The sequence below is a fragment of the Bos grunniens genome, chromosome 1 (assembly GCF_055505025.1).
Source record: "Bos grunniens cultivar Pamir isolate PY7600 chromosome 1, Bosgru_T2T1.0, whole genome shotgun sequence".
NCBI lineage: Eukaryota > Metazoa > Chordata > Mammalia > Artiodactyla > Bovidae > Bos > Bos grunniens.
In genome coordinates, this window is record NC_141165.1 from 20,937,654 (window position 1) to 20,960,232 (window position 22,579).

At 38.5% G+C, this 22,579-nt stretch overlaps 1 long non-coding RNA gene across 1 annotated transcript in view; it reads left to right on the forward strand.

Moving 5' to 3' along the window:
* Positions 1-8,249: 8,249 nt before the first annotated feature.
* Positions 8,250-22,579, forward strand: part of LOC147379097 (uncharacterized) — a 54,345-nt gene continuing 40,015 nt past the window's right edge. The window contains exons 1-2 of the long non-coding RNA XR_015145997.1: positions 8,250-8,533; positions 10,926-10,960. This is a non-coding gene — a long non-coding RNA (uncharacterized LOC147379097). The remainder of the gene's footprint in view (positions 8,534-10,925; positions 10,961-22,579) is intronic.

Genomic DNA, 22,579 nt, shown 5'->3' on the forward strand with positions numbered 1-22,579 from the left:
TGTGTGATTGGTTGCTGCTGCTAAGTCGCTTCAGTCGTGTCCGACTCTGTGCAACCCAGACACATAGATGGCAGCCCACCAGGCTCCCCCAACCCTGGGATTCTCTAGGCAAGAACACTGGAGTGGGTTGTCATTTCTTTCTCCAAGGCATGAAAGTGAAAAGTGAAAGTGAAGTCACTCAGTCGTGTCCAACTCTTCTCGACCCCATGGACTGCAGCCTACCAGGCTCCTGTGTCCATGGGCTTTTCCAGGCAAGAGTACTGGAGTGGGTTGCCATTGCCTTCTCTGGTGTGATTGGTTAGGGAGGGCAGATTTTGCTTTCTTTAGTTAGTTTTAAGTTGGAAATGGAAGCAAAAATCAGAGAAGCTATCAGTAATAGATCAAGTCCTGGCCATTTGGGGCTTATTGATATGGAAGTTGTTGTTGGCTTCACTGATGGGGCACATTGTGGTTCAGGGTTTTATTGTCATGTATGATGTAGCGATTGTCCATTTGTATGTTTGGCTTCAGAACCTAGCCACCGTCTTGTGAGGGAGCTTCCCATGCGGAGAGGACCCAAAGTCTTCTGACAGCAGCCAAAATCAAATTCCCAGTTCTGTAAGTGAACCCCTTGAAAGCATCAATATATCCTCCAAAGTCGAGCCTTCAAATGACTACAGGCCCAGCTGACTTCTGACTACAACTTCCCATGAGAGACCCTGAACCAGACTCATCTAGCTAAGAGTGCTTGGGCTTAGTTGCTCAATAGGGTCTGATTCTTTGCAACCTCATGGACTGTAACCTGCCAGACTCCTCTGTCCATGGGGTTTTTCCAGGCAAGAATACTGGAGTGGGTTGCCATGCCCTCCTCCAGGGGATTTTCCCAACCCAGGGATTGAACCCAGGTCTCCTGCATTGCAGGCTGATTCTTTATCATCTGAGCCACCAGAGAAGCCCCTTTCCTAGCTAAGCTACTTCTTAATTCACAACCTGCAGAAACCATGATAGATGTAAATGATGATTGTCATTTTAACTCACTAAGCTTTGTGATTTTTTATGCACCCTTAGTGAAAGTGAAGTCACTCAGTCATGTCCGACTCTTGGCGACCCCACGGACTGTAGCCTACCAGGCTCCTCTGTCCATGGGATTTTCCAGGCAATAGCACTGGAGTGGATTGTCATTTCCTTCTCCAGGGGATCTTCCTGACCCAGGGATCCAACCCAGGTCTCCTGCATTGTAGACAGACGCTTTACTGTCTGAGCCACCGCACCCTTAGATAACTAATAAAGGACAACAGTGTAGCAGGAAAGGGGCCATCTCAGAACCCTCAAAGCTATGGGGCCTAGGAGATGGGCGTCTTTCATCTGGATATAAGGGCAGTACTGGTTAAAGTATATGGATTTAGTTAGTTTCAGTCAGTATCTAAGTGTTTCCTAGGGAAGGATGGGTTTATTTATATAAAAGGGGAACTTGAAGGACTGGTTAGGGTGCTTGAGACCAGGATAAGTTTTTATAAGAGCCTTTCATCTGGAGTACAAAAATACACTAAAATGTGATGGTACCATTTATTTGCTTGATGTGTAAACACAAAAAATGTACACATTTTGGAATAGTCACAGTGGAAGGAGAGCTGCTTATACTGATGATGCGGTCTATCACTTTTCAAAAATGCCTGTGAAATCTCTTTCAGAATTGCTACAAAGCTTGATTATGAGCTTCGCAAGAAACCAGACTCATCACTCAAACTGAGACTTGGTTTGTGACCCCAGACAGCATTTCCCAGCTTGATTACCCAACCAACTCTGCAGATGTAGCTCTGAATGGTTTAGAACTGTTTCTAAATCTCACATCACCCCCTCTGAGGACACTTATTGTCAGAATTATCTTTCTAAAACACATCTTGGATCATGTGCTTCAGTGGCTCCTGGTTGTATAGAGAATTAAGCCTCAGCTTTTCAGCCAGATTTTCAAAACTTTCTACAATATGCACTCCCCACACAGCCTTTCAGTTCTGTTATCCAAGAACACAGAATTCCCTCTTTCCTTACTGATGGGTACCATTTACTGAGCCCTTATCATGTGCTTAACACTGGGGTAAGAGCCTTACAGAATACTTGAATTTTATCTTTATATGATTTTATAAGGTAAATGTTATCTTTATAGTATAGATAATAATAAAAAGTGACCACTAATGTTGTGTACAATGCTTACTGTGTACAGAGCCACTGTACAATGGAAATAGAATGTAATCCATATATGTATCTTAAATTTCTAATTGCCACATCAAAAAATAAAAAATGGTGAGATTTATCTTAATAAATTTTTAAATTATGTGTGTATAATCAGTATAAAAACTTACTAATATACTTCATTTTTTGGTATTGTCTTGGAAATCCACAATGCATTTTATACCTATAACACATCTAAATTTGGACCTAACTTTTCACTGCAAATATTTGATCAGTATTTAGATTTCATAAAAAATAAACTGGAAAATTAGAATCACAAACTCAAGTTGATCTAAATTTACTTAAAAGGAGTTTAATACTTGAACTAGTAGCAAAAATTATTTCTTTTTTTATTCCCATTCATTTTGACCAACTACTTCAATTTAAACATTTTAATTTCAACCAATTAAAATGAAATAAAATTTAAAACTTATTTTTTCACTTGCACTAGCCACATACCAAGTGCTCAGTGGTCACATGTGGCCAGTGACTGCATATTAGGCAATACAAGTCAAGCACTTTACTTTCAACATGAATGTATGGGATAGGTGCTGTCATTATTCTCATTTTACAGGTAAAGAAACAGGCACAGAGGCAGGAAGTTGCACTAGTACACAGCTAACAAGCTGATGCTCAGAATGGTATTTAGCTAATAAAAGTTGGAGCCAGGATTTGAACTCGGGGTTAGGTCCAAAGCCTGTTTTCATTCATGCACTAGTTTCCTCACACCCATCTGAATGCAGAGTTCCAGAGAATAGCAAGAAAAGGTAAGAAAGTCTTCTTAAGTGAGCAATGCAAAGAAATAGAGGAAAACAATAGAATGGAAAAGACTCGAGATATTTTCAAGGCAATTAGAGATATCAAGGGAACATTTCATGCAAAGATGGGCACAATAAAGGACAGAAGCAGTATGGACCTAATGGAAGCAAAAGATATTAAGAAGTGGTGGCAAGAAAACACAGAAGAAATATACAAAAAAGATCTTAATGACCCAGATAACCAGGATGGTGTGATCACTCATCTAGAGCCAGACATTCTGGAGTGCAAAGTCAAATGGGCCTTAGGAAGCATCACTACGAACAAAGCCAGTGGAGCTGATGGAATATCAGCTGAACTATTTCAAATCCTGAAAGATGATGCTGTTAAAGTGCTTCACTCAATATGCCAGCAAATTTGGGAAACTCAGCAGTGGCTACAGGACTGGAAAAGGTCAGTTTTCATTGCCCTTCCCAAAGAAGAGCAATGCCAGAGAATGTTCAAACTACCACACAATTGCACTCATTTCACATGCTAGCAAAGTAATGCTCAAAATCCTTCAAGCTAGGCTTCAATATGAACTGAGAACTTCCAGATATACAAGCTGGGTTTAAGAAAGGCAATGGAACCATAAATCAAATTGCCAACATCCATTGGATCATAGAAAAAGCAAGAGAATTCCAGAAAAACATCTACTTCTGCTTCCCTGACTAGGCTAAAGCCTTTGACTGTGTGGATCACAAAAAAACTGTGGAAAAATTCTTAAAGAGATGGGAAAACTAGACCACCTTGCCTGTCTCCTGAGAAACCTGTGTACAGGTCAAAAAGTGACAGTTAGAACTGGACATGGAACAATGGACTGGTTCAAAATTGGGATAGGAGCGTGTCAAGGTTGTATATTGTCACCCTGCTTATTTAACTTATATGAAGAGCACATCATGCAGAATGCTGGGTTGGATGACTCACAAGCTGGAATCAAAATTGCTGGGAGAAATATCAACAACCTCAGATATGCAGATGATATCACTCTAATGGCAGAAAATGAAGAGGAACTAAAGAGCCTCTTGATGAAGGTGAAAGAGAAGAGTGAAAAAACTGGCTTAAAACTCAGCATTTAAAATGCTAACATCATGGCATCCTGCCCCATTACTTTATGGCAAATAGATGGGGAAACAATGCAAACAGTGATAGAATTTTCTTGGGCTCCAAAATTACTGTGGATGGTGAGACTGCAGCCATGAAATTAAAAGACACTTGCTCCTTGGAAGACACTTGCTCCTTAGGGCTTTCCTGGTGGCTCAGATAGTAAGGAATCCACCTGTCAGTGCAGGAGATCCAGGTTCAATCCCTGGGTTGGGAAAATTCCCTGGAGAAGGGAATGGCTACTCACTCCAGTATTTTTGCTTGGAGAATTCCAAGGACAGAGGAGCCTGGTGGGCTATAGTCCATGGGATCACAAAGAGTTGGACACTACTGAGTGACTAACACACTTCAGTGCTCCTTGGAAGAAAAGCTTTGACAAACCTAGATAGCATATTAAAAAGCAAAGACATCACTTTGCCAACAAAGGTCCTCATAGTCAAGGCTATGGTTTTTCCAGTAGTCATGTACAAACATGAGGGTTGGGCCATAAAGAAGGCCAAGCACCAAGAATTGATGCTTTCAAACTGGGGTGCTGGAGAAGTCTCTTGAGAGTCCCTTGGACTGCAAAGAGATCATACCAGTCAATCATAAATGAAATCAACCCTGAAAATTCATTGGAAGGATTGATGCTGCAGTTGAAGCTCCAATAGTTTGGTCACCTGATGTGAAGTGTGAACTCATTGGAAAGGATCCTGCTACTGGGAAAGATTGAGGGCAGGAGGAGAAGGGGGGTGACAGAGGATGAGATGGTTGGATGGCATCATCAACTGAATGAACATGAGTGTGAGCAAACTCTTGGAGATAGTGAAGGACAGGGAAATCTGGCATGCTTCGGTTCATTGGGTTGCAAAGGGTCAGACACAACTGAGCAATTGAACAATATCAACATTCACCTAAAATTCTTCCTGTTTTATTTCTGTTTTTTTTTTTTTTAATATCAGACTCTTCCCTCTGTCTTTAATATCTTGCAAGTGTCAATAATTCACTCAGACAGTCATTCAGTCAATCATATTTTCAACAAATACTGGCAGCTATTTTTCAAATGTCTCTGGTGTAGAGCAGAACAGTGCTCAAGAGAGATGTAGCATGCTCTGCCAAAGCTTAGAGTTTACAACAGCAGTTCTCCAGCTTTGATCTTAGGACCCTGTAACACTCTAAAAGTTGAAGACTGAAAAAGACTTTTGATTATGTGGGTTACAGTTGTTGGTATCTATTGTATTAGAGATTAAAACTAGGAAACTTGAAAAGTATTAATTCATTTGAATATAGCACAATGAACCTATTATATGTAAGCATAAATAATATACACCTATGAAAAGATAACTACATTTTTTCAAAACAAAAAATTTAATGAGTGGCATTTGTTTATAATTTCGTTAGTCTCTTTAATTTGTAATATTTTATAATCTGGATTCTCACTTCTGCTTCTTTCTTTAATTTGATGTGATATGTTATTTTGGTTGAGGTATATATAGAATATCTGGCATCACCCAGATAAGTAATTGGAAAAGAAAGAAGTATCTTAAAAGTGTTTTCAGATAATTGTGGAAATTATTCTTTGCTTTAATACTATACCAAAAATCAATAAGTGGTAATTTCTTAAAGATTACTACAATATCAAATCTGAAATCACACCAATGATAAATACATGAAATAAACTTTGCATATTAAAATTCATTAGTTTAGTTTGTACTTTCAGTGGATCTTATTATGATTTTGTAACAACATGCATTGTTTAAGAAACATTGATTCACTGAGTTATACCATTCTTTCAAATGTTGACATATTTCATTACACAATATATAAAAAATCACGTTTATTAGTAGCAGCACTGATCACATCAGAAAAGTCTTTAAGTGTTGGAAATCTGTTGAGCTTGTGGTGACAAATACAATTTTTCCAAAATTCTAACTTGTGTGTGAATGCTTGAATTTTACCATTGGCCATACATAATATGAGTTGTTTTTCTTTAAATGACGGACTTTGTTCATTTTTGAGAGAATGTCTGCCAAATACCCAGGTTGAATAAGCATAGTTTAACTGCCTGTTGTTCTTTCAAGTAAAAATGGTGTTCCATAGAAAATAGCATGTAACTCAGCTTACAGTCCAATCACACAAATGCTTTTTCTTGGGATGACCATCGTATTTCATCATATTTCATCAGAAGAGCTTGCATAGTTCCCATTTTGTCATGGAAAATATAAGACAGATATGTACTCAAGGGACATGATTTAATAAAATTAATCATTTTTATTGCTTAATCAAGAACATTCTTAAGTAAAACTAGCATTTTTTTTTTCCTGTGAATGAATGGAGGAAGAATAGAACAGTTAATGCTATAGGTTGTTGTCCCAGCCATGATTCATCTTAAGGCACCAGTAGTTTTACCTCCATTTCTTTTGTACCATCAATGCAAATGTCAATACAGTAAAAAAGATAAAAAACAGTTTTACCTTGAAACTAGTTTTGATCTTGTGAACCCCAAGGGTCTGAAGACGACACTTTGAAGACCAATGGTCTAGAAAGAAAAATAATTACTCAAGTACACATGTAAACTGACCCACCCCAAAGGGTCAAGGATGGCCTCATGAATATCTAAGGGTAGACCAGAAATGCACATGCCAGTGACCCAGACAAACCAAGGGCAGAGTAGGGGAAGTGAGTGTCAGGTATAAGCAGTACGGTGTGTGAAAGCTGGAAAAAACAAGCAGGCTGGAGGAACAAGTGTGTTTGGCTGAAACTCAAAGAATCACAGAGAGAGTAGGAGGTGATGAGATCAGATATGTGGGGAGGTCCAGCCTGTGAACAGCCCTACAAATGTGTTGAGGGCATCACATCACCTCTGTTTGCTCCTGAAAATGTTTAACCTGAATCTAATCATGAGCAGACAACCAGAAAAATCCAATTTAAGATGCATTCTGCCAAACAATCTTCCTGGATTCTTAAAAAAAAAAATATCAAGGGGTTGAAAGACAGAAAAATATGAAGGAAATGTTCTAAATCAAAGGGAATTAGAGCTATGACACCTAAAAGCATTACATAAGGACTGATGTTGAACCTGAAACTCCAATACTTTGGCCACCTGATGCGAAGAGTTGACTCATTTGAAAAGACCTGATGCTGGGAAAGATTGAAGGCGAGAAAAGAAGGGGACGACAGAGGATGAGATGGTTGGATGGCATCACTGACTCAATGGAGACGAGTTTGAGTAAACTCTGGGAGTCGGTGATGGACAGGGAGGCCTGGCATGCTGCAGTCCATGGGGTCGCAGAGTAGGACACGAATGAGTGACTGACTGACTGAACCCTTAATTAGATCTTGATTTAAAAAAAAAACCTACTACCAATGGCAATAACTATAAATGACATTATTGGGATAATTAGGATAATTTGAATTCAGATTCTATGCTGTATCAAGGCTAAATTTTCTTAATGTGACAATTGTATCATGGTTATATAGGAAAATACCTTTAAAGATATTTAGGGGTGAAATATTAAGATGTCTCTGACTAATTCAGTTCTCAAATTATTTACTCAAAATTATATGTATATAGAAAGAGAAAGAGATAAAACCAATGTACCAGAGTACTAATAATTGATGAATTTAGATGCAGCCTATTTTATTATTCTGACAAATTTTCACTAGGTTTGCAAACTTTAAAATAAACTGTTGTAGTATAACAAGTTTGGGCTTTATCCTAAAATCAGTGGAAGCCATGGAAAGATGCTAACCAAGGGAATCACATAACTAGGACTCTTAGGTCACAAGGGATCAAAACCCAATTAAAACAGGAAACGTACCTGACTCACATGATCAAATATGATGGGTGATGCTGGTCTCTGGATTTCAGAATCTGCATCTCCTCAGGTCCTACCACTCCACTCCCAAACCTTTCACTCCTTTCTTTTACTCTATAATATTGACCTCATTCTTTGCAACTGTAGACACAGTTTCCTCTGCCAGGAACCATGGCCTCAGGGGAATGTGAGTTTATTGCCTTACTTTCTGGGAATCCTCTGCTCCCACATGTTTGAAATTGACTAATCCCCAGCAAAATATTCTGATTGGTCCTATGCAGGCCAATCAAAGGTTCACCCCTTTGACCAATCACTGAGGCCACAGGTGATAATTGGAACCCCCAGATTCTGTCCTTGCCTCACTTCCTTCTCTTAGAAGCAGATGCCAAGATGAGATTAGATTTCCAAGAGATTTATTGGGGGAAATATCCATAAAAGATAAACTGAAAGGAAGCAGAAGTAGTTGGGGAGACCCTTTAGGCTGTAACACAGGCCTAATGTCTGTGAAAGAAGAGAAGGAAGGATGGACGATTAGGAAGAGCCTCAGGCCACTGCATGGTTCTGAGAGTCTTCACCAAGCAAATAGAGAATTCCCAAGAAGATTGTCATTGGAAAAGTACTACATCCAGGTAGGACTGTCCCAGCTCTAGATCCCCATCATGCTCAGTCATTGGCTGAAAACAGCCTGGAGGAAGCATGGTCTTGGTTTAAATACAATGGTGGATCCCAAAGAGCAGCCGCTGGAGCCTGTCAGTCAACTATGTGGGCTTTTTAGACAATCTGAACTGTACACCTTATGGTTGCCACATCCTGATGATCAGAAAGGGAATAGGGGAATGGAGGAAGAGATGCTGTGCAGAAAAATGATAAAGCAATAGCTGTTATGCTGGATTTCTCACAAAGGAAAGAATCTTACTTTTTCTCTAAGTCCTCAGTTCTTTTAATCTGTTTGTTCTTATTCAGTAATTGGTGTTTAGTAATTAAATTTAGATTTTTGGAATGATTACAAAAAAAGAGGAATGAAACAGATATTATGAAATAACAGTATGATCTTACTCAGCTGGAATGATTCCTTTGAGGCTAAAAAATGTGCGTTTGATGTGCGAAGTCTGGTGTATTCAAATTTGCTTATTTTATCACTCTAACTTCCTGTGATTTCTAGTTAAACTTCAGGACACCTGTGTGGGTTCTTGTTTCTTGTTTAATAATTGTGTGAATTAGTGGCAGTAGAAATAGAACTAGGTTTCATCCACATTCAACCTTTGTTCCCTACCTCGGTCTCATCACATAGATAACCAGGGCTGGAACATACAAAGGCTGGACTGTCACCAAAAGTGGGATAAGACGTTGAGATGAAGGACCTGATTTTGATTTGGAATAGAAAACTGTTCAAATGAGATGGGATGGTATAGCTGCAATGGAAAAGAGTGAGAGTTCATTCTTAGGTCGGTTGGTGAGGAGTCTGGGACCCTCTAGGAGGAGAAAGTGGTCTGGGGCCCTCGAGGAGGAGAAAGGAGCAACGTTTTTTCCCTACATTCCTTCGTCTTAGTCACATAAGACATTTTTTTCTTAAGCTCTGAGCTGTTATGGCAACAATAAATCCTAAGACCAACTTTATTTAACCCCAGAGCTAATGATTACACAACAAAACAACTAATCTTGCTCAAGGACATGTTTCTCCTTCTTAACAAGAACCTTCTGACTAATACTATTATCTTAAGATGTATGTGAGAGTGAGTCTGGTAAGACCTTTCTATTGTCAGTAACCAACTGAAAAAGTGGGATTTTTAGCTCCACCCAAACTAGTGAGTGGGGCACTCTCTGCCCTCTTCTGTCTAGGTCAGACAGACCTTTTTCACTGTAATAAAACTTTTGCCACATGAAGCTCTGAGTGCCCGAAGCCTCATCTCTGGTCCTGAAGCTAAATTATTTTCTTTAGAGATCACGAATCTAACACCGTTCACTGTAAGCTATCAAGAGTATTGTGGTTCCTCAAAAAATTAAACATAGAGTTACTTTATGATCTGGAAGATCTATTTCTAGACTCCAGAGAATTGAAAGCAGGAACTTAAACAGGTATCTGTACATCCATGTTCATAGCAGCATCATTCATAATAGCGAAAAGGTGGAAGTGTCCATCATTGGACTGATGAAAGGATAAAGAAAATGTGGTATATACATTTAATAGAATCTTATTCAGCCTTAAAAAGGAAAGAAATTCTGTTTTTCTAAAATAGTATAGTTGATTTACAATATTGTATTAGTTTCAGGTATACATTATAGTAATTCAAGATTTTTATAGATTATACTCCATTTAAAGTTATTATAAAATAAAGGCTTGTTTGTATCTCTCAATTGCCTATCCCTTATTTTGCTCCTCCCCACTTCCTTCTCCCTACTGGTAATCACTAGATTTCTCTGTGTATCGGTGAATCTGTTTCTGTTTTGTTATATTCATTGTTTTATTTTTGTTGTTGTTGTTCAGTCACTAAGTCATGTCCAACTCTTTGTGATCCTATGGACTGCAGCATGCCAGGCTTCCCTGTCCTTCACCATCTCCTGGAGTTTATTCAAACATGTCCATTGAGTCAGTGATGTCATCTAACCATTTCATCCTCTGTTCCCTTCTCCTCCTGCTTTCAATCTCTCCCAGCATCAGGGTCTTTTCCAATGAGTCTGCTCTTTGCATCAGTATTGGAGCTTCAGTTTCAGCATTAGTCCTTCCAATGAATATTCAGGGATTCCACATATAAGTGATAACAGAGTATTTGTCTTTATCTGACTTGTTTCACTGAGCTTAATACCCTCTAGGTCCATCCATATTGTTGCAAATGGTAGAATTTCTTTTTTTAATGGTTAAGTAATATTCTATTCTATATGTATAACAGCTTCTCTATCCATTCATAAGTTGATAGGCACTTGGGTTTCTTGCATATCTTGGCTATTGTCAATAAAGCTACTGTGAACCCTGGGGTTTGTGTATCCTTCTGAATTACTGTTGTTTTTTTTTTTTTTTTTCAGATATTTATTCAGGAGTGGAATTGCTGGATCATATGGTAATTCTATTTTAGTTTTTTGAAAAGTTTCCACACTGTTTCTCATACTGGTTTCACCAATCTACAATCTCATCAACAAGGTACTAGGGTTCTTTTTTCCATATGCCCCCCAATATTTGTTATTTGTAGACATATTTGATGATAGCCATTCTGACAGATGTAAAGTGTTATCTCATTGTCATTTTGATTTGCACTCCTCTGAGGATTAGTGCTATGGAGCATTTTTTCTTGTGATTGTATATATTCTTTGGGAAGATGTCTGTTCAGGTCTTCTGCCCATTTTTAATTGAGTTATTTATTTTTGATATTGAGTTGTATGAGATGTTTATATATTTTGGCTATTAACCCCTTATAGCTCAGTCACTCAGGCATGTCTAACACTTTGCGACCCTATGAACTGTAGCTCGAAAGATTTCTCTGTTCATGGAATTTTCCAGGCAAGAATACTAGGGTGGGTTGCCATTTCCTTCTCCAAGGGATTTTCCCAATGCAGGGATTGAACCCACATATCTTGTATCTTCTGCATTGGCAGGTGGATTCTTTACCACTGAGCCACCAGGGAAGACTTGTAGGTTATATTATTTGCAAATATTTTCTCCCATTCAGTGGAGCTATTTTTAAATTTTGTCGATGGTTTCCTTAGTTGTGAAAAAGCTTCTTAATTTGGTATTGTTTATTTTTGCTTTTGTTTCTTTTGTCTTAGGAGACAGTCCCCGCCCTACCCCCCCCCCCAAAAAAAAACCCAACCCAAAATACTTCTATGATTTGCAAAGAGTGAACTGCTTATATTCTTTTCTAGGATTTTTATGGTTTCATGTCTAACATTTAGGCTTTGATCCATTTTGAGTTTATTTTTACGTGTGATGTGAGGAAATATTCTACTTTTATTCTTTTTCATGTAACTGTCTAGTTTTCCCAGCACGACCTGTTGAAGAGACTGTCTCCATTGTACAGTCTTGCCTCCTTAAAAAGGAAGGAATTTCTGACATATATCACCACATCGACGAATTCTGAGGACATTCTGCTAAGCGAAATAAGCCAGTCACTAAAAGGCAAATGCTATATGATTCCACTTATATTAGTTACCTAAAGTAGTCAAATTCATAGAAACAGGAAGTAGAATGCTAATGTTAGGGATCATGTGGAGGGGATAATAAAAAATGAAGTGGGACCACTTTGGAAAACCATGAGAGTATATCAAATAAAGATGAGTTTAAGTATATTCTGCTGCTAAGTCGCTTCAGTCATGTCCAACTCTGTGTGACCCCAGAGATGACAGCCCACCAGGCTCCCCCATCCCTGGGATTCTCCAGGCAAGAACACTGGAGTGGGTTGCCATTTCCTTCTCCAATGCATGAAAGTGAAAAGTGAAAGTGAAGTCGTTCAGTCGTGTCCAACTCTTAGCGACCCCATGGACTGCAGCCTACCAGGCTCCTCTGTCCATGGGATTTTCCAGGCAAGAGTACTGGAGTGGGGTGCCATTGCCTTCTCCAAGTATATTCTAGAACCCAGCAATCACGATCATTGGTATATGTCCATGATAACTGAATGAATTGGTTCATCAAAAGACAGGTGCAAGGATGTTTATACCAATACTATTCATCTGGTCAGAAACAATCAGATGTCCACCTGTGGGAGGATATGTAATTATCCATATAGTGGAATGCTATATAGCAATGGAAATGAGCATACTACTGCTACACATAACTTCAATGAATCTCAGAAACGTGAAGTTGGGCAAAAGTGATTCCATTATAACGAAGAGAAACTAATCTCTGGTATCAAATGTCAGAATAATGCTTACTTCTGGGGAGGAAGTGGAGGGTCGACTTGGAGGGAGCATGAGGGTGACTCCTGGATACTGGTAGTGACCTATTTTCTGATCTGGATGGTGGTCACATGGGTGTGTTCACCTTGTGAAATTTAATTGAACTCTACATGTATCATACTTTTCTGCATCTTTACCTTCACTTTTGAAAGTTTGTTAAAATAGTGGATCAGGAGTAATTAGGCTTCTAAAGTCACCGTAGAGTTTGAAATTAGTCTTTACGTAATTAGCAATCAGAATTGATATAGTGGAGAGTTTTGGACCCAACTGTGGGAAGACAGAGAGCTTTTCTGCATAAAGAACATATTGGCAAAACCAATACCATATTGTAAAGTTAAAAAATAAAATAAAATAAAAAAAAGAACATGTCAACTGTGTGACTATGTAGGAGTTAGCATTTGAAAAATATGCTTCATGTTAAAAAAAAAAAACGTTTTATGAACATTCACTCTTTATAATAAATCTGAGTAGCAATTGTTACCATTGCTACCTTCCAGGTGAGAAGCCTCGCACTCAGAAAACTTAGTGACTTACAAAAATGTCTCAACCAGTAGGCAGTAGAGTCAGAAGTAAGCCTAGGTAAGCTGGCCCCCCAGCTTGTACAGGCTAATCCTCTCCACTCTGCCTCCAAGTATCTTGTAGTATCTGGCAGTGTCCCCTCATTCATGTGATACTGTGCTTGGGGAGTGTGGTTCTGCCTTTATTATCTATATATTTCTATTGTAGAGAAAGAATTCTGTGATTTCCCTTGGTGCTTACTCTATTTACCAATTAGATTTAAATTATTATTGTTTTAATTTTTAATTGAGTGCCTTATTAGAATTTCAATACAATAGTTATTTTTATTTAGACTTTCGTATTTCATTCCAATCCCAAAGAAAGGAAATGCCAAACAATGCTCAAACTACTGCACAATTGCACTCATCTCACACACTAGTAAAGTAATGCTCAAAATTCTCCAAGCCAGGCTTCAGCAATATGTGAACCGTGAACTTCCTGATGTTCAAGCTGGTTTTAGAAAAGGCAGAGGAACCAGAGACCAAATTGCCAACATCCGCTGGATCATCAAAAAAGCAAGAGAGTTCCAGGAAAACATCTATTTCTGCTTTATTGACTATGCCAAAGCCTTTGACTGTGTGGATCACAATAAACTGTGGAAAATTCTGAAAGAGATGGGAAGAGCAGACCACATGATCTGCCTCTTGAGAAATTTGTATGCAGGTCAAGAAGCAACAGTTAGAACTGGACATGGAACAACAGACTGGTTCCAAATAGGAAAAGGAGTACGTCAAGGCTGTATATTGTCACTCTGTTTCTTTAACTTCTATGCAGAGTACATCATGAGAAATGCTGGACTGGAAGAAACACAAGCTGGGATCAAGATTGCTGGGAGAAATATCAATAACCTCAGATATGCAGATGACACCACCCTTATGGCAGAAAGTGAAGAGGAACTAAAAAGCCTCTGGATGAAAGTGAAAGTGGAGAGTGAAAAAGTTGGCTTAGAGCTCAACATTCAGAAAACGAAGATCATGGCATCTGGTCCCACCACTTCATGGGAAATAGTTGGGGAAACAGTGGAAATAGTGTCAGACTTTATTTTTCTGGGCTCCAAAATCACTGCAGATGGTGACTGCAGCCATGAAATTAAAAGACGCTTACTCCTTGGAAGGAAAGTTATGACCAACCTAGATAGCATATTCAAAAGCAGAGACATTACTTTGCCAACAAAGGTTCGTCTAGACAAGGCTATGGTTTTTCCAGTGGTCATGTATGGATGTGAGAGTTGGACTGTGAAGAAGGCTGAGTGCTGAAGAATTGATGCTTTTGAACTGTGGTATTGGAGAAGACTCTTGAGAGTCCCTTGGACTGCAAGGAGATCCAACCAGTCCATTCTGAAGGAGATCAGCCCTGGGATTTCTTTGGAAGGAATGATATTAAAGCTGAAACTCCAGTACTTCGGCCACCTCATGTGAAGGGTTGACTGATTGGAAAAGACTCTGATGCTGGGAGGGATTGGGGGCAGGAGGAGAAGGGGACGACAGAGGATGAGATGGCTGGATGGCATCACTGACTCGATGGACGTGAGTCTGAGTGAACTCCGGGAGTTGGTGATGGACAGGGAGGCCTGGCATGCTGGGATTCATGGGATCGCAAAGAGTCAGGCACGACTGAGCGGCTGATCTGATCTGATTATAAAAAAGTGTAATGACTTGGAAAGGAAATTGAGAAACTAAGAAGTCAACCATAATCCTGCTATCCCATTTAAATGGTAGCATTCCTTCTTAGATCTGCTTTTGTGTATTTATTTTTCCAGCCAGCAATACATATCTTAGAGTCTATAAAACTACATTTATAGAAATAACTTTTAGTGGTGAGAGTAAAATTATTATTAAAAATTGCAAACTGCAAAAACATGAAGAAAAAATGAAAATTAATTTAATTGTACAACTGAACAGGAACCAACACTAACAACTTCTTTCCTATGAATGTATAGTATTCATTTAGAAATTGGAATTGTACTCTACATACAAAATTGTATCCTGCTTTTTGTCTCGCTTACTTTCTCCCAGGCCACCAAATATTCTTTGAAACCACAAATTTAAAAATATCATTGGAATATAGTTGATTTACAAAGTTATGTCAATTTCAGGTGTACAGCAAAGTGAATTAGTTATACATATACATATATCCACTTTTTAAAGATTCTTTTCCAACATAGGTTATTAGATAGTGTTGAATAAGGTTCTTTGTGCTATATGAAAGTGAAAGTGAAGCCGCTCAGTCATGTCCAACTCTTTGCGACCCCATGGACTGTAGCCTATCAGGCTCCTCTGTCCATGGGATTTTCCAGGTGAGGTGCTGGAATGGATTGCCATTTCTTTCTCCAGGGGATCTTCCCAACCCAGGAATCGAACCCAAGTCCCCCACATTGCAGGCAGACACTTTACCGTCTGAGCCACCAGGGGACCCAATAAGTAAGTGCAGTCACTCAGTCGTGTCCAACTCTTTGGGACCCCATGGACAGTAGCCTGCACCAGGCTGCTCTGTCCATGGGATTTTCTAGGCAAGAGTACTGGAGTGGGTTGCCATTTCCTCCTCCAGGGAATCTTCCCAACTCAGGAATCAAACCCAGGTCTCCTGCATTGTAGACAGACGCTTTACTGTCTGAGCCACCAGGGAGCTATATAGTAGGTTCTTATTAGTTATCTATTTTATTTATAGTAGTGTGTATATGTTAATTCCAATCTTCCAGTTTATCACTCCTTTCCCCTTGGTAGCCATAGGTTTGTTTTCTACATCTATTACTCTATTTCTGGTTTGTAAATAAGTTCATTTGTATCATTTTTTTAAAATTCCACCTATAAGTATTATCATATTTGTCTTTGTCTGACTGACTTCACTCAGTATGACAATCTCTAGGTCTATCCATGTTGCTGCAAATGGCATTATTTTTATTCTCTTTTAATGACTGAGCAATATTTCATGGTGTATATATATATATATATATATATATATATATATAAAAAACACCACATCTTCTTTATCTTTGAAGTGAAGTGAAGTTGCTCAGTCATGTCTGACTCTGCAACCCCATAGACTGTAGCCTACCAGGATTCTCCAACTGTGGGATTTTCCAGGCAAGAATACTGGAGTGAGTTGCCATTTCCTTCTCCTATGGACATTTAGGTTGCTTCCATGTCTTGGCTATTATAAATAATGCTGCAATGAACATTGGGATGCATGTATTTTTTTCAAATTATAGTTTTCTCTGGGATATGCCCAGAGCGGGATTGCTGAACCAGGTGGTATTTCTGCTGCTGCTGCTAAGTTGCTTAATTTGTGTCCGACTCTGTGCGACCCCATAGATGTAGTTTTTTTAAAGAAACCTTCATACTATTCTTCATAATGGTTATACCAGTTTACATTCCCACCAATAGTGGAGGAGGGTTCCTTGTTCTCTATAATCTCTCTAGTATTTATTGTTTGTAGATTTTTTTACATTGGCCATTCTGATCAGTGTGAGGTGATACTTCATTATAGTTTTGATTTGCATTTCTCTAATAATTAGTGATGTTTAACATCTTTTCATATGCTTTTTGGCCATCTGTCTTCTTTTAGATGTTCTGCCCATTTTCTGATTGGGTTGTTGTTGTTTTTTTGATATTGAGCTGTATGAGTTTGTATATTTTGGAGATTAATCACTTGTCAATTGCTTCATTTGCAAATTTTTTCTCCCATTCAGCAGCTGTCTTTGTTTTGTCTATGGTTTCTTTTGCTGTACAAAGTTTTAAAATTTAACTATGTCCCATTTGTCTATTTTTGTTTTTATTTTCATTAAGGATGTAGATTAAAAAAGATATTGCTGCAATTCATGTCAAAGAATATTCTTCCTATGTTTTCCTCTAAGAATTTATAGTATATGATCTTAAATTTAGGTCTTTAATCCATTTTGAGTTTATTTTTTCTATTACTATTAGAAAAATATTTTTTCTATTACTATTCTATTAAAGAATGTCTTAATTTCATTCTTTTAACATGTAGCTGTCAAACTTTCCTAGCACCAGTTACTGAAGAGGTTGTCTTTATTGCAATGTGTATTCTTGCCTCCTTTGTAATATAGTTCAGTTGACCATATGTGTATGGGTTTATCTTTGGACTTTTTATCCTGTTCCACTGATGTATAATTCTGTTTTTGTGCCAGTACCAACTTGCTTTGATTACTGTAGCTTTATAGTATATTCTGAAATCAGGGAGCCTGATTCCTCCAATAAAGTTTTTCTTTCTGAAGAAATTGCTTTGGCTATTCAGGGTCTTTTCTGTGAAACCGTAATTTTAATGGACCATCACAGCTATTGTATACAAATATTTTAAAGGAATTTTCCTGCATAAGTTTTTCATTATTAATGTTCTCTTCTAGTCTATTACATATATGCAGTGTAGTTTTTATAGAATTTCAAAGATTACAAGCTTACTAAGGGTAGAAAGCACTTGAAATAAAGTATAGAATCTAGCCTGAACCAAAATGATGCTGCATCAAAGGTGTTCACCAAAGTGGGGAACAATCCATGGAGAATTTTGGATTGTGGTTATCTAATAGTTCTAGGCTAAAGAATCTATGGAAACTGATATATATATATATATATATATATATATTTATATTTATAAAGATAAAAGAATCTTTACATATCAAAGCAAATAGTCTTTGGCTATGTCCCAGTTATTTTCAGATTTACTTATGTACCCATTGGGCTTCCCTAGTGGCTCAGCTGGTAAAGAATCTGCCTGCAATGTGAGAGACCTGGGTTCAATCCCTGGGTTGGGAAGATCCCCTGGAGAAAGGAATGGCTACCCATTCCAGTATTCTTGCCTGGAGAATCCCATGGACTATCCATGGAGTTGCAGAGAGTCGGACACGACTGAGCAACTTTCACTTTCACTTTCGCCCACTGGCCTACTTTACCAGAAATTTGCCCACCACCGGTTTCTTTGTGGCATCCCATGGTGGATGTGGGTCCTAGTGCTGGCACAATTGCTGGGCTGCCACTGGCATACAGAACTCTCCAGCTCCTGGCTCACCCTGTTCCACTGAAACTGCTTTAAGTTTCCCCAGGGCTCTGAGTCAAAACCAGACAGAAGAGGAATTCCCACTCTTTTCCATTCCAAGAAAAGTCCAATTTCCTCCTTCCCACTTTCCTACCCCTCTTGCTAGGGAGAGGCTTTGTTTTCTTGGCCTCAAGAAAACTCCATCAAATCTTGGTCTACCTCCCATAGTCTGATTCATTCTTTCTTATCTAGGATTTTCATCTAGAGTGACAGATGCCCCATAGTGTAAATAGGTCAAATTGATCTCACCTAAAATTAAGAAACAAAAGTGGGTTGGAACAATGAGCCACAACTTGTGTTCTAATGAGTTTCAGGCTGCTCACTTGGGAATACTGAGGAATAGAGGAAGATAAAAATTGTAAAACCAGGCCAAATAACACTCGAAGTCCAAATAACAATCTCCTTGCCAGTCTCTACTCCTCTAAATTCACCATAACGAGGAATACCTTCCAACTTGAAAGCAAAGATTTAGTTAAAATAGCTGGCTATCCAAACAAGTTACATTCAGCAAGCGGAGCAGTGTTTGGCTTCATTGCTATTTATTTTAGGCCTAAAATGAGTGTTCAGAAACATAAAGACTCTAGAGGGTATTGTATATTCAGTTCCACATTTAACAAATTATGGGTGTTCTGTATGTTGTGGGTTTAGCAGTTAAAGGGAGTTTAGCAGTCTCAACATAAAACTGCATCTTGTTGGTGGCACCAATGGAAATCAACAAATACACAGCTGCTTCATTAAACTTAAATATTATTTATGACTCTGTAAATATAAATAAGATTTTGTTAGAATTGTGTGCCCCTGTGGTTGTAGCTTTCTATAAAAATGACTCAGAACTTCATACCTTCTAAGATTATCCTACCTTTGCCATGTTTGCCTGAAAAACGAAAAAAGGAAATTTTAATTATTGGAATGAGCTCTACTGTGAATGGCAAGAACTCCATACTTGCCTTCAACTACCCACAGTATCCTTTATTTCTTCCCCAGCCCTCCCCCTTCCTCTGAACTCTTTCACTCCCAAGGCCCTGGAATCCATTATTTCCTTGGTATATACTAGAATTAAGTGCCCTGTGAATATCTGTACAGCAGGGGAGGAAAGAACTGGAGGAAAAAACATAAGGCATGTTAAAAAACAATTTGGAGGAAGTAAAATAGAAGTGTTCCACAGAAATCAATATGGTAATACAAAGGAGAAGCCTGTTCAATAGTGTTTTAAAAATCATAGAGCCTGAGATGTTTGGAGAGAGTAACATGGAAACTTACATTACCATATGTAAAATAGATAACCAACGGGAATTTGCTGTATGGCTCAGGAAACCAAAACAGGGGCTCAACCTAGAGGGGTGGGATGGGGAGGGAAATGGGAGGGAGGCTCCAGAGGGAGGGGATATATGTATACCTACGTCTGATTCATGTTGAGGTTTGACAGAAAACAACAAAATTCTGTAAAGCAATTATCCTTCAATTTAAAAAGAAATAAATTTAAAATTAAAAAATCATAGAGCCTAATTTAATTTAAAAGAGATTAGATCATTGCCAGAATAGCCACATGATTATAATGTGTGTATCCTCAAGTGAAAAATAACCAATGTCTTAGCTTTTTCTGAGTCAAATGTAATTTCTGATTAGACACCTCCTGAACTTGCTAACAAATTATGATCAGAAAAGAAGCCCAATAAGTTTGGAGTTTGGTTGAGTTTAAAATCTGATTTTATGATTCATTTATACTTAGAGATGTTGTTGTTATTTCTCTCCTCTGATTTCAAATAGAACAGCCACCAGGGACTGAAACTAATGTTATAAGTAACAGTTAAGTTATAACAGTGAAGTTTCCCTATTGAGAAGCAAGAAGATTCTTCAATCTTTGAATAGAATATAAATCATGTCAGAATAATAGAGTGAATAATGTCTCTTCTCAATAGCTAAATCGATTGCCAAAATCTTGAAAGTTTTCCTGAGATAAAGAATTAAACGTTTGAAGTATCTGTCCTAGTTATTGTCTCTTATGTTAGAAGTCCAGTCACCCATCCCTGCTTTTGAGAAATGCACCCCCCGCCCCCATGATCTAATGGCACAGCCGCAGTTGATTAGACTGGGGGCAGCTGGGAGACTTGATCAAACAGGAATTTGGAATTAAGACTGAGAGCAAGCAGGATTAAGGACAGTGAAACTAGTAAGGTGTTGACTCAGAAGTTATTAATAGTAGCTGTTAAACCATGAGGACTACAAAATAGAAAAAGCTGGGAAACTGAATAGGAGAGAATTTGGGGGCTTCGCCAGAGCATTCTGGAGTAATCTCACGTTCCAGTGTGTTCCTGAAATCCAGCTACAGTTTTTTTGTTGTTGTTGTTGTTCCATTACATAGGTTTTTTGTTGTTGTTGTTGTTCCATTATGACCACTGTCATCTTTATAATAAACTCTCTTTTCAACTAAAATTAAATCCAAGGGGCTCCTCTTACTTTCAACCAAGAAAGGTCCTAAACAACTTTTGGAAATAAACTTTTATAATTATTTATTTAAAGCTAAGACCATTCCTGCTTTAAATACAGACAGGCTTGATATGAGCATTAATATTAATTTTGATATTTTTAAATGATGGCAGATAATTAAAAACATTATGTTCCTCTACAAAACAATAAAATAAGCTTATTGAAAACAGGGAAGGAAACTTTATGTCTTTCCTTAAAAACTAATTGATAATTAAAAAAAAATTTCATATTCATCAGTATTTCCTAATGTCTTCAAAAAGACATTAGGAAAAAAGTCTTCTCTACTTGTGTAGCAAAATGTATTGCTATGACTCTATCATAAATATATCGTAATACATAGCAAACAGTTATCATTCCACACAGTCTATTCATCTCTACTCTGAACTCTGACATTGGGGATATGAGGTTGGAGAGACTACAAATGCAGTCCTTGATGCTGCTGCTAAGTCACTTCAGTCGTGTCTGACTCTGCAGCCCACCAGGCTCCCCTGTCCATGGGAGTCTTCAGGCAAGAACACTGGAGTTGGTTGCCATTTCCTTAAGGGAAGACAAACATAATGTGTCACATTGGACTCTCTCTATTGCTTCCATGAGCCTACATATTAGAGAGAGGGCCAGGGCAGCCTCCACAGGAATTGCTGAGAGACAGCACAGTCAACCCTGTGACTCCTAGTCTTTCATCTAAATTCAACATAAATAAGAGAAGCCTAGATTGATTATTTTATTGAAAAAGAATTCCTTTGATGTTAATTTATAGGAGTAGTGAGCTTTATGGTTATTCCCCTCAATTCCTACTCCTTTCCTTTAAGAAAAGTTGGAGCTGTGAGGACTAGGAAGACAAGAAATATGTCATATTCTCTGTGTGAACACACATAGAGAATATTCTAAGTCTCATTTGGAGGCTGGATGAGGTAACAGCATTGTTCTTCAAAATGAGAGATGGTTGTAATTTGAATGTTCCATAATTCCAGAGTTTGCTGGGGCAAGAGTACAAAAGTGTACTGCTGGGCAAAGCAGCCTCTGCAGAAGGGCAGCCAAGCCAGAGTCATCCTGCAAGGATCCAGTATCAGAGGGCTGGCCCCACAGCATGAGGGAATCTGAAGTATTCTGCTGGAACACAGAAGTTGAAGAGAGAAAGTGTTCACAGAATAATGAATGTCTGGATAGTGAGGTCCTGTCTAAGAAGTGAAGTCATGCCCACGAAGATTACTGAAGAATCTACCAATGTGGTTATGAAAGAGCCAGCATTTGAAGGTGGGCATTCAATAGTCAAATGAAAGCTACAAATAGCACCAGCTAGATTCACATCCCTCCCCAAGCCCAATCCTGGAGGTGCTATAAGTGGAAAAAGAATTGGATGAAAGATGGAAATGCTGACATTGAACATGACTACCACTGGGCTATCCAACAATCTCATCCTCTGTCATTCCTTTCTCCTGCCTTCAATCTTTCCCAGCATCAGGATCTTTTCTAATGAGTCAATTCTTGAGATGGTTGGATCGCATCACTGACTCAATGGACATGAGTTTGAGCAAGCTCTGGGAGTTGGTGATGGACAGGGAAGCCTGGCATGCTGCAGTCCATGGGGTCACAAAGAGTTGGACACAACTGAGTAACAGAGCTGAAATGTTGGGCTGCACCTTGCAGATCTGCAAGATTTGTCACTGCTAGCCTTGAGACTGAAGAAAGAGCACAGA